Genomic DNA, 14,533 nt, shown 5'->3' with positions numbered 1-14,533 from the left:
GGAATGCATAGGCTGCGCATGGCATGAACATGGTGTCATCACTTGGCAAGGATCAAGCTTCAAATTAAAATGTACACTTGCCTTGCAATCCAAGATGAATTCAGACTATCTAACATTCATTTCTGGACTTATGGCTATGATTTTATGGGCCTATGCGCGCCCATGCACCCATGCATCATCAATGACCAAATTTGGAAAGTGAATTCAAGTGTGCAAAAAGCAAAGGATTCAGCTATAAATAGAGCCTCATATGCTCAACAATCAACACACATTTGCGCCAGCTTTGATCCCCCATCTTTAACCCTCACATTGCAAAGGATAAACCTGAGAAATTCATTTGAATTTGAGGTTGAATTTCCACTATTTTGAAATTCAAATCTCCAGAAATCTACAGCCTTTTGAGCATTCAATCCTTCTTCCGCAAGCATTTGGAGTGAGACAAGCACGAGCAAGAGCAAGATCAGTTGAATCTAGACCTTCATTGAAGGTATTTCCCATAAATTTTGATCTCTTCGATTCTCTCAAATTCTTGCTCAATTCTAATGATTCATTGGTTGTCTAAAGTCCTACCAATGTAGGCAAGAAGATTGAGTTACTTTGAGGCCAAATCGAAGCAACTCAGTTCATGTACCTCAAATTTCAACTCCATGTATCTCTCAATATACTTGGAGTTAGAGTGAATTGAGGCCATATTCTAACTCAGTGCCATTTTTACTTTGAAATCATGTCCTTGTTTTTAATTTTGGTGATGGTTGAAGGTGGACCAGTCCGGTGAGGTCCATCGGAGAAGAAGACCGGAGCTACAACTCTGACGATATGTTGGCATCTCTCATAACCATAGGCTCCATCTAATTTGTTTTAATCACGATCATTCCGTTTGAATACCAATGTTATGGCGCGCTGACTCATGTCTGTCGTGGATAGCGCGTTTCTGGCCACTTGATCTGCCACCTCGATTAATGAGGGAGATCAAGTGGTCCACGTTTTTTCTAATATTTTAATTTTCATTTTAATTGCATTTTTTTTAATAATTCATATTAAATTCAATATTGATCCAAAAAATATGGGACTTTCATCAAAAAAATTCAAATATTTTTCTCTTTCATATTCTGAAATAAAATTATTTTTTGGATCATTATTAATATTTTTCATGAATTAATTGATTTTGCATTTGTTTTTAATTGTTTAAAAATATTTTTTAATGTCCAAAAATTATGAAATTTTTTCTCCAAGGTCCTTTGACCTTATTTGACCTATGATAAATCTCATGACCATTTCTTTGGTGTTTTGATGAGATTTTAGGAATTGGACAAACCACATTTAATTTAAATGCACTATTTTAGTATTTTAATTTGAATAAATGCCAAATAAATTTGTTGACCAATTGCGATGACTTGTTTATGTTTGACTTTTGTTGTTGGGCCTTGGTCAAGGTTGATTTGACTTTGTCAAATTAATATCATTGGATTTAGGGGATTGATGGAATGTATATTCCATCTCCCAAAATTAATGGATGATATTAATTTGGTAAAAGTCCTCCTTTGACCAATTTGTGATTTAATCCATTCCCCTGATACTTCATCTTATTCCCTTTCTTCATTCATTCATTCCATTTGGCCTATGATATCTCATAATCCTAAGGCTAGTTGATTGAAAAATTGACATGAGTATGGATGAGATTAGGCCACACCTTTTGCATATTCTTTTTGTGTGTGGTATGTTTCATGAGCATAGTCCATTATATTATGTCTCCAACATGCATTAACACCAAAATTCTATTGCTCGACCTCAAATAGTTGTGACTTCTACATAAGTCCAATTACGATTGCTTAACATAGCGCTAAATTTGTGACATAAAAGGCATAAGCATTCTAATCAATGAGATTGTAAGTCTCCCCTCTTTCATGGTATTGTGTGGAAACTTGGTCTTCTTTCCTTCCTTTGGAAGATGTTTTGGCTCAAGGATTCATGCTTGTGATAAGTGGGTTGAGTGTTCTCCAAAGAATGTCTTGAAAATGAAAAGCAAAAGTAAAACAATACTAACTTCTAACCAATTAACTACTAACTTTTAATTTCAAGTCCTTTACTTTAATGCCATTTAACTTTTGCCCCTATTCATTTGCCATTGTTCATATCATTCTAATTGTTTATGTTAATGCAATTTTCACTTTGTCCATTTGGACCATATTGTGTGATATATTTTGTTTGTGTATACTTTTCTTGTGTTGTGTGGTCTTTGACCATTAATATACATAATAATAACAAAAACCCTAAAAAAACTTTTGAGTGGACTGTTGGCTTGATCTTGGACAAATGGACTTAGAATCTAGGCAACCTTCCTATGCTAAAGGACTTGGCAAATGTCAACTTGTTGAAGAACCAAGTGCTTGCAATTTGAAATTCATCTGATACATCTTTGAAGACATCTCTAAGTTCATCTGCAACATGATCCTTGTGAAGCTGTTATTTTGAACCTGTGACTTGTGGAATTCATCTATTACATGGGCTATTTTGAAGAACATCATGGAATGGATAAGCTTGGTGTCGCATTACGCGAAAAACCGGCGGGAAACGAAAACAACAGAGCCGCCACCGTGCGTTATTTATCCCAAAAGAGGGAAAGGAAACGCTCGAAGTAAACCTGGAAAAGACATGGTCTCGCGACCAAAGAGAATGGGATCGGGAGGCGGTTATGCGAAGGGAAGGTATTAGCACCCCTACGCATCTGTCGTACTCGACGGGATCCACGCACAAAAGGAAGGATAAAGGTTGCTAAAACTGCTCAAGCAAACATCAAACACTGGGTGAAAGAGACACAGGAAAAACAAAAGAAACTAACTCGACAGGATATCGCATCCTGGGCCTACGTAGTCTGTCAGGCACAGACATCAGAGTCGACGTAGTTCAGACAGGGGGAAAACGTGCTCGCTAGGATGTCGCATCCTACGCATACGTATCTTCTCGGACTAAAGAAGAATCAGAGCACTCGTAGCTCGGCTAACGCACGCCAAACAAAACCACACAGGAAATCGACTGCCAATCGCTGGACTTACGTCAAACTCCACACAAACAGGAAAACACCGGAAAACGAATGCCAATCGCTGGGCTTACATCAGACTCCGAACCAAACACACACACACTAGAAACAAAATGCCAATCGTTGGACTTACATTGGACTCCAAGCACACAACAGACAGCATAAAGCAAACCGACTGCCAATCGCTGGACTTATGTCAGACTCCAACTCACACAAGGGACAAAACAAAAAGGGCGCCCGGAGAGATCAGCTCATCTCCTGCCTACGTACCTCATCTGGTATGAGGATCAGGGCGACGTAGTTCCCCTACGCAGGGACAAAGGACTAGCCTAACCAAATACAAAGGGAGACACAAACTACTAGGGAGACTATGACTCGAGCCTAGAAGTTATCATGCACATCATCCCTAAGTTAAGGTTTCTAGCTAACTTGCACAGGGAGCAAGCTATCCTAATCAGCACAGGCAAAGCAAACAATCACAAATAGCACACACTATATACAAATAAAGTGGGCTCACACAAGGTTAGGCTGTGAAACACAAGCCAACTGGAATCGGGTGATGTTAGCTCTTAACCCTAACATTGAGAGTTAGGGTGAAGCAGATGAAATGGGAAGTGAAGATAAGACTTCACAGCTCTTATCCCTGGCCTGGGAGAGCTTCAAACAAATGAGTGTGGGAGTTCAGAAAGTTGGAACTCTTCTCTACATATGACTGACTCAACTGGATCTTGGGTTAATATCCACAATGCATCAACATGTAATGTGAGCAAAGGGATGACACACTGAATAGCAAGAGATGGATTGCACATCTCTTTTATCTGCCAATTGCCTCTTAGAGGTCTTTTCCTACTTGGCACAAAAATAAACAGTCACAAGCATTGCCTCTTAAGGAGGGCTTCAGACAGGTGCCTGCCCAAGTAACAGGACAGGTCTTCCAGACTACATGAAGTCAGTGAAGTTATACCTCAATGCTTAAGCAATCAAGCAAAGCAAAAGCAAGTTCACAATGAACTATAGCAACTAATGTACCTGAAAACAATCTAACTCAGTCAGTACACAACTCAACAAAGTCAAACAGACAGTTAATAACCAATGGTCAACAGACAAGGTCAAACAAACAAGCAAGCAATGCATCAAGATGCAAAGCACAAGCTCAACTCAAATGAGCTACAAGTAACCTACAAAACAAGTCAAAGTTAGTCAACCAAGCTCAAATAATCTAATTCAAGCAATGTGAATCAATTCCCTTATGACCATATGCTCCTTGTCCTGAAAATAAAGCTCAAACATAAGCACAAACCACTAGGACAAGGCCTAGGGTCAAAGAGGAATAAATAATTCAAAACAGAACATGAAAATTGACAAGAATCAAGTTCAATCAATTAAGAACATCATCCAAAAAGTTCCACATCCATATCATGCACCAAAATCATCTCTGCGTATCGTATTCTTACCTTACTCCTCTTTACATTTTAAAACTGTTTTCGCAATTTCAGTTAGTGTGTGGTGATTGTTCCTGTTGCAAGACAGCAGTGGCAAGAAAACTTTTAATTAAACTCCATTGCTGTTTATCATCGATCACATACACACCAACAGTTTGACAAAACGGTTAGCTAGATTTTATTCATTGGAAATAGACTTTAATGATAAGTGCATTCAATTAGTTAAAATTCTGGTGTGAATTGTTTCTGTCATTCTCATTAAAATCCAGCAATTAAACTTGTGTGTCCGGCTTTCTAGTAGCGGTTCAGAATAGACGGAAGTCGATTCGGGACTGATTTTTCCGCCAACTTTGAAAACTCTGATAAAACTTTAAATCCGTTAAATTTTAAAGAGGTGATCTATTCACCCCCCCTCTCGATCACTAGCCACACCGTCTAACATGGTATGCCCCCAGAGTAGGTAATGTTGTACCGAACTGGGTTAACAATTACTGGTGTTTTTACCTTCTGCACACTATATTTTGTCTGTTATAACTCAGTCTGTTTCTAGTCTGTTTATGGAGAGAATACCAGACTTGACACATAGCCTGCAGTCTGGTTGCAAAACAGAATGTTATGACATTCATTATTGACTGCTGTTACTGATAGACTGGTTGGTCTGTTACAGTTCACCCTCCTGTAATGTTGGAACAGGTGATGTTCAAATCAATGTTGAGACATCATGCTGATAACTGGGCAGGATCAATAAACATAAGCGCTATGTTTGATCTCTACTGTGTCTTTGTACTAGATGGACAAAATTGGATGTTCTTCTGTCCATGGTGGTAGAGTAGCAGATGTCGTAACATCTGTGACTTGGTGCATATGAGTAATGGGTTTTAATTTTTCTAACTATCTTGCTGTATTAGTAACAATGTTGGATCAGATGTCATGACTTCGTATAGAACATCTGAACTCTGACCATACCAGAATTTCATGATGGATACTCTCATCTTTGGTCTTCTACCCATTAGCTGGTAGTTGTTGTAAGACCCCAATTTTTACCCTAAGATCCCTCATGCAATTTCATCATAAGCATTAACATTCGGATCATACCTTGGCATCCTCCTTACCCCTCTTTCATTGGGTTTATTTTGGGAAAGATCACCAAGCATGTTGTGATTATATCATACTTGTATTTTATCATTTCACTAACCAAAATACCAAAATATGTCTTTCCATTTGTCTAACTCTTTTGTAGGAAGGGCATGATTCCATTGATTCATCAAGTTCACATCTAGGGTTTGAGACCCCCATGAACAAAGAGCACAACCATGAATTGATCCAAGAATGGTTATTAGCATCATATATGAGTCCCAATGTTCTCTGCATGTTATATTGATCAAGTTTTCTTCAAGAGTTTGAGGGTGATTTGCCTTGGAAACCCTAGTTTGACTGGGTATCTTGAGTAACTTCTCCAATAAGCTATCTCACTAATTGATCAAATTTATCAAGGGACACTTTAAAATTCATCATCTTATGCATAAATCATCTACCATGAGCCTATAAAGTCAAGAGAGTTGGAAGTTAGCAAGTTGGTTGAGGGTGGTTGGACAGATGCATTCATCTGATCAAAACTGGGTCTCCCTAGACCTTATCTCCTGCAATTTTCACCATATGAAAATGATTCCAAGAGAAAACTTACTATAAATGACACTACAAACAACTTTCAAGTAGAGACCTAGAGCTATTTTTTCTTGGAAAATCATTTTCTATGTTGAAACATTATAGGTCATTTTGTCTGAACTCTAATTTGAAAGTCAACTTCCCAAGGTCATAACTTGCTCAATTTTTAAGATATGAAAGATTTCCAAGTTTCACAATCAAATTCCATGTGTCTACTTCAACTTTGATGTTTGGAGTGGGAGCTAATTCAACTTTTTGATCATGTGATATGAGGTTACATTATAGGTCACTTTTGACCTATACCATTGATCAAGTGATTTTTCCAAACTTCAAAAATGCATAACTCTATCATTTCAAATCTAAATGACATGAAATTGGTGACCATTTTTAAGTTCTTTGAAAGAGCTACAACTTTGATGAAGACACTTTTCTCATTTTAAGCTCATTTAAAAAGTTAAACAAGGTGGAATATTGAGACATATGGCTTGACACTTAAAAAATTTGATATGTCAAAAATTTCCAAACTTCCACCTCAAATTTATTCATTTTTGACAAGGAATGCATAGGCTGCGCATGGCATGAACATGGTGTCATCACTTGGCAAGGATCAAGCTTCAAATTAAAATGTACACTTGCCTTGCAATCCAAGATGAATTCAGACTATCTAACATTCATTTCTGGACTTATGGCTATGATTTTATGGGCCTATGCGCGCCCATGCACCCATGCATCATCAATGACCAAATTTGGAAAGTGAATTCAAGTGTGCAAAAAGCAAAGGATTCAGCTATAAATAGAGCCTCATATGCTCAACAATCAACACACATTTGCGCCAGCTTTGATCCCCCATCTTTAACCCTCACATTGCAAAGGATAAACCTGAGAAATTCATTTGAATTTGAGGTTGAATTTCCACTATTTTGAAATTCAAATCTCCAGAAATCTACAGCCTTTTGAGCATTCAATCCTTCTTCCGCAAGCATTTGGAGTGAGACAAGCACGAGCAAGAGCAAGATCAGTTGAATCTAGACCTTCATTGAAGGTATTTCCCATAAATTTTGATCTCTTCGATTCTCTCAAATTCTTGCTCAATTCTAATGATTCATTGGTTGTCTAAAGTCCTACCAATGTAGGCAAGAAGATTGAGTTACTTTGAGGCCAAATCGAAGCAACTCAGTTCATGTACCTCAAATTTCAACTCCATGTATCTCTCAATATACTTGGAGTTAGAGTGAATTGAGGCCATATTCTAACTCAGTGCCATTTTTACTTTGAAATCATGTCCTTGTTTTTAATTTTGGTGATGGTTGAAGGTGGACCAGTCCGGTGAGGTCCATCGGAGAAGAAGACCGGAGCTACAACTCTGACGATATGTTGGCATCTCTCATAACCATAGGCTCCATCTAATTTGTTTTAATCACGATCATTCCGTTTGAATACCAATGTTATGGCGCGCTGACTCATGTCTGTCGTGGATAGCGCGTTTCTGGCCACTTGATCTGCCACCTCGATTAATGAGGGAGATCAAGTGGTCCACGTTTTTTCTAATATTTTAATTTTCATTTTAATTGCATTTTTTTTAATAATTCATATTAAATTCAATATTGATCCAAAAAATATGGGACTTTCATCAAAAAAATTCAAATATTTTTCTCTTTCATATTCTGAAATAAAATTATTTTTTGGATCATTATTAATATTTTTCATGAATTAATTGATTTTGCATTTGTTTTTAATTGTTTAAAAATATTTTTTAATGTCCAAAAATTATGAAATTTTTTCTCCAAGGTCCTTTGACCTTATTTGACCTATGATAAATCTCATGACCATTTCTTTGGTGTTTTGATGAGATTTTAGGAATTGGACAAACCACATTTAATTTAAATGCACTATTTTAGTATTTTAATTTGAATAAATGCCAAATAAATTTGTTGACCAATTGCGATGACTTGTTTATGTTTGACTTTTGTTGTTGGGCCTTGGTCAAGGTTGATTTGACTTTGTCAAATTAATATCATTGGATTTAGGGGATTGATGGAATGTATATTCCATCTCCCAAAATTAATGGATGATATTAATTTGGTAAAAGTCCTCCTTTGACCAATTTGTGATTTAATCCATTCCCCTGATACTTCATCTTATTCCCTTTCTTCATTCATTCATTCCATTTGGCCTATGATATCTCATAATCCTAAGGCTAGTTGATTGAAAAATTGACATGAGTATGGATGAGATTAGGCCACACCTTTTGCATATTCTTTTTTGTGTGGTATGTTTCATGAGCATAGTCCATTATATTATGTCTCCAACATGCATTAACACCAAAATTCTATTGCTCGGCCTCAAATAGTTGTGACTTCTACATAAGTCCAATTACGATTGCTTAACATAGCGCTAAATTTGTGACATAAAAGGCATAAGCATTCTAATCAATGAGATTGTAAGTCTCCCCTCTTTCATGGTATTGTGTGGAAACTTGGTCTTCTTTCCTTCCTTTGGAAGATGTTTTGGCTCAAGGATTCATGCTTGTGATAAGTGGGTTGAGTGTTCTCCAAAGAATGTCTTGAAAATGAAAAGCAAAAGTAAAACAATACTAACTTCTAACCAATTAACTACTAACTTTTAATTTCAAGTCCTTTACTTTAATGCCATTTAACTTTTGCCCCTATTCATTTGCCATTGTTCATATCATTCTAATTGTTTATGTTAATGCAATTTTCACTTTGTCCATTTGGACCATATTGTGTGATATATTTTGTTTGTGTATACTTTTCTTGTGTTGTGTGGTCTTTGACCATTAATATACATAATAATAACAAAAACCCTAAAAAAACTTTTGAGTGGACTGTTGGCTTGATCTTGGACAAATGGACTTAGAATCTAGGCAACCTTCCTATGCTAAAGGACTTGGCAAATGTCAACTTGTTGAAGAACCAAGTGCTTGCAATTTGAAATTCATCTGATACATCTTTGAAGACATCTCTAAGTTCATCTGCAACATGATCCTTGTGAAGCTGTTATTTTGAACCTGTGACTTGTGGAATTCATCTATTACATGGGCTATTTTGAAGAACATCATGGAATGGATAAGCTTGGTGTCGCATTACGCGAAAAACCGGCGGGAAACGAAAACAACAGAGCCGCCACCGTGCGTTATTTATCCCAAAAGAGGGAAAGGAAACGCTCGAAGTAAACCTGGAAAAGACATGGTCTCGCGACCAAAGAGAATGGGATCGGGAGGCGGTTATGCGAAGGGAAGGTATTAGCACCCCTACGCATCTGTCGTACTCGACGGGATCCACGCACAAAAGGAAGGATAAAGGTTGCTAAAACTGCTCAAGCAAACATCAAACACTGGGTGAAAGAGACACAGGAAAAACAAAAGAAACTAACTCGACAGGATATCGCATCCTGGGCCTACGTAGTCTGTCAGGCACAGACATCAGAGTCGACGTAGTTCAGACAGGGGGAAAACGTGCTCGCTAGGATGTCGCATCCTACGCATACGTATCTTCTCGGACTAAAGAAGAATCAGAGCACTCGTAGCTCGGCTAACGCACGCCAAACAAAACCACACAGGAAATCGACTGCCAATCGCTGGACTTACGTCAAACTCCACACAAACAGGAAAACACCGGAAAACGAATGCCAATCGCTGGGCTTACATCAGACTCCGAACCAAACACACACACACTAGAAACAAAATGCCAATCGTTGGACTTACATTGGACTCCAAGCACACAACAGACAGCATAAAGCAAACCGACTGCCAATCGCTGGACTTATGTCAGACTCCAACTCACACAAGGGACAAAACAAAAAGGGCGCCCGGAGAGATCAGCTCATCTCCTGCCTACGTACCTCATCTGGTATGAGGATCAGGGCGACGTAGTTCCCCTACGCAGGGACAAAGGACTAGCCTAACCAAATACAAAGGGAGACACAAACTACTAGGGAGACTATGACTCGAGCCTAGAAGTTATCATGCACATCATCCCTAAGTTAAGGTTTCTAGCTAACTTGCACAGGGAGCAAGCTATCCTAATCAGCACAGGCAAAGCAAACAATCACAAATAGCACACACTATATACAAATAAAGTGGGCTCACACAAGGTTAGGCTGTGAAACACAAGCCAACTGGAATCGGGTGATGTTAGCTCTTAACCCTAACATTGAGAGTTAGGGTGAAGCAGATGAAATGGGAAGTGAAGATAAGACTTCACAGCTCTTATCCCTGGCCTGGGAGAGCTTCAAACAAATGAGTGTGGGAGTTCAGAAAGTTGGAACTCTTCTCTACATATGACTGACTCAACTGGATCTTGGGTTAATATCCACAATGCATCAACATGTAATGTGAGCAAAGGGATGACACACTGAATAGCAAGAGATGGATTGCACATCTCTTTTATCTGCCAATTGCCTCTTAGAGGTCTTTTCCTACTTGGCACAAAAATAAACAGTCACAAGCATTGCCTCTTAAGGAGGGCTTCAGACAGGTGCCTGCCCAAGTAACAGGACAGGTCTTCCAGACTACATGAAGTCAGTGAAGTTATACCTCAATGCTTAAGCAATCAAGCAAAGCAAAAGCAAGTTCACAATGAACTATAGCAACTAATGTACCTGAAAACAATCTAACTCAGTCAGTACACAACTCAACAAAGTCAAACAGACAGTTAATAACCAATGGTCAACAGACAAGGTCAAACAAACAAGCAAGCAATGCATCAAGATGCAAAGCACAAGCTCAACTCAAATGAGCTACAAGTAACCTACAAAACAAGTCAAAGTTAGTCAACCAAGCTCAAATAATCTAATTCAAGCAATGTGAATCAATTCCCTTATGACCATATGCTCCTTGTCCTGAAAATAAAGCTCAAACATAAGCACAAACCACTAGGACAAGGCCTAGGGTCAAAGAGGAATAAATAATTGAAAACAGAACATGAAAATTGACAAGAATCAAGTTCAATCAATTAAGAACATCATCCAAAAAGTTCCACATCCATATCATGCACCAAAATCATCTATGCGTATCGTATTCTTACCTTACTCCTCTTTACATTTTAAAACTGTTTTCGCAATTTCAGTTAGTGTGTGGTGATTGTTCCTGTTGCAAGACAGCAGTGGCAAGAAAACTTTTAATTAAACTCCATTGCTGTTTATCATTGATCACATACACACCAACAGTTTGACAAAACGGTTAGCTAGATTTTATTCATTGGAAATAGACTTTAATGATAAGTGCATTCAATTAGTTAAAATTCTGGTGTGAATTGTTTCTGTCATTCTCATTAAAATCCAGCAATTAAACTTGTGTGTCCGGCTTTCTAGTAGCGGTTCAGAATAGACGGAAGTCGATTCGGGACTGATTTTTCCGCCAACTTTGAAAACTCTGATAAAACTTTAAATCCGTTAAATTTTAAAGAGGTGATCTATTCACCCCCCCTCTCGATCACTAGCCACACCGTCTAACATGGTATGCCCCCAGAGTAGGTAATGTTGTACCGAACTGGGTTAACAATTACTGGTGTTTTTACCTTCTGCACACTATATTTTGTCTGTTATAACTCAGTCTGTTTCTAGTCTGTTTATGGAGAGAATACCAGACTTGACACATAGCCTGCAGTCTGGTTGCAAAACAGAATGTTATGACATTCATTATTGACTGCTGTTACTGATAGACTGGTTGGTCTGTTACAGTTCACCCTCCTGTAATGTTGGAACAGGTGATGTTCAAATCAATGTTGAGACATCATGCTGATAACTGGGCAGGATCAATAAACATAAGCGCTATGTTTGATCTCTACTGTGTCTTTGTACTAGATGGACAAAATTGGATGTTCTTCTGTCCATGGTGGTAGAGTAGCAGATGTCGTAACATCTGTGACTTGGTGCATATGAGTAATGGGTTTTAATTTTTCTAACTATCTTGCTGTATTAGTAACAATGTTGGATCAGATGTCATGACTTCGTATAGAACATCTGAACTTTGACCATACCAGAATTTCATGATGGATACTCTCATCTTTGGTCTTCTACCCATTAGCTGGTAGTTGTTGTAAGACCCCAATTTTTACCCTAAGATCCCTCATGCAATTTCATCATAAGCATTAACATTCGGATCATACCTTGGCATCCTCCTTACCCCTCTTTCATTGGGTTTATTTTGGGAAAGATCACCAAGCATGTTGTGATTATATCATACTTGTATTTTATCATTTCACTAACCAAAATACCAAAATATGTCTTTCCATTTGTCTAACTCTTTTGTAGGAAGGGCATGATTCCATTGATTCATCAAGTTCACATCTAGGGTTTGAGACCCCCATGAACAAAGAGCACAACCATGAATTGATCCAAGAATGGTTATTAGCATCATATATGAGTCCCAATGTTCTCTGCATGTTATATTGATCAAGTTTTCTTCAAGAGTTTGAGGGTGATTTGCCTTGGAAACCCTAGTTTGACTGGGTATCTTGAGTAACTTCTCCAATAAGCTATCTCACTAATTGATCAAATTTATCAAGGGACACTTTAAAATTCATCATCTTATGCATAAATCATCTACCATGAGCCTATAAAGTCAAGAGAGTTGGAAGTTAGCAAGTTGGTTGAGGGTGGTTGGACAGATGCATTCATCTGATCAAAACTGGGTCTCCCTAGACCTTATCTCCTGCAATTTTCACCATATGAAAATGATTCCAAGAGAAAACTTACTATAAATGACACTACAAACAACTTTCAAGTAGAGACCTAGAGCTATTTTTTCTTGGAAAATCATTTTCTATGTTGAAACATTATAGGTCATTTTGTCTGAACTCTAATTTGAAAGTCAACTTCCCAAGGTCATAACTTGCTCAATTTTTAAGATATGAAAGATTTCCAAGTTTCACAATCAAATTCCATGTGTCTACTTCAACTTTGATGTTTGGAGTGGGAGCTAATTCAACTTTTTGATCATGTGATATGAGGTTACATTATAGGTCACTTTTGACCTATACCATTGATCAAGTGATTTTTCCAAACTTCAAAAATGCATAACTCTATCATTTCAAATCTAAATGACATGAAATTGGTGACCATTTTTAAGTTCTTTGAAAGAGCTACAACTTTGATGAAGACACTTTTCTCATTTTAAGCTCATTTAAAAAGTTAAACAAGGTGGAATATTGAGACATATGGCTTGACACTTAAAAAATTTGATATGTCAAAAATTTCCAAACTTCCACCTCAAATTTATTCATTTTTGACAAGGAATGCATAGGCTGCGCATGGCATGAACATGGTGTCATCACTTGGCAAGGATCAAGCTTCAAATTAAAATGTACACTTGCCTTGCAATCCAAGATGAATTCAGACTATCTAACATTCATTTCTGGACTTATGGCTATGATTTTATGGGCCTATGCGCGCCCATGCACCCATGCATCATCAATGACCAAATTTGGAAAGTGAATTCAAGTGTGCAAAAAGCAAAGGATTCAGCTATAAATAGAGCCTCATATGCTCAACAATCAACACACATTTGCGCCAGCTTTGATCCCCCATCTTTAACCCTCACATTGCAAAGGATAAACCTGAGAAATTCATTTGAATTTGAGGTTGAATTTCCACTATTTTGAAATTCAAATCTCCAGAAATCTACAGCCTTTTGAGCATTCAATCCTTCTTCCGCAAGCATTTGGAGTGAGACAAGCACGAGCAAGAGCAAGATCAGTTGAATCTAGACCTTCATTGAAGGTATTTCCCATAAATTTTGATCTCTTCGATTCTCTCAAATTCTTGCTCAATTCTAATGATTCATTGGTTGTCTAAAGTCCTACCAATGTAGGCAAGAAGATTGAGTTACTTTGAGGCCAAATCGAAGCAACTCAGTTCATGTACCTCAAATTTCAACTCCATGTATCTCTCAATATACTTGGAGTTAGAGTGAATTGAGGCCATATTCTAACTCAGTGCCATTTTTACTTTGAAATCATGTCCTTGTTTTTAATTTTGGTGATGGTTGAAGGTGGACCAGTCCGGTGAGGTCCATCGGAGAAGAAGACCGGAGCTACAACTCTGACGATATGTTGGCATCTCTCATAACCATAGGCTCCATCTAATTTGTTTTAATCACGATCATTCCGTTTGAATACCAATGTTATGGCGCGCTGACTCATGTCTGTCGTGGATAGCGCGTTTCTGGCCACTTGATCTGCCACCTCGATTAATGAGGGAGATCAAGTGGTCCACGTTTTTTCTAATATTTTAATTTTCATTTTAATTGCATTTTTTTTAATAATTCATATTAAATTCAATATTGATCCAAAAATATGGGACTTTCATCAAAAAAATTCAAATATTTTTCTCTTTCATATTCTGAAATAAAATTATTTTTTGGATCATT

Source organism: Lathyrus oleraceus, chromosome 1 (assembly GCF_024323335.1).
Source record: "Lathyrus oleraceus cultivar Zhongwan6 chromosome 1, CAAS_Psat_ZW6_1.0, whole genome shotgun sequence".
NCBI classification, from domain to species: Eukaryota; Viridiplantae; Streptophyta; class Magnoliopsida; order Fabales; family Fabaceae; genus Lathyrus; species Lathyrus oleraceus.
Note: the sequence above shows the minus strand (reverse complement) of the source record.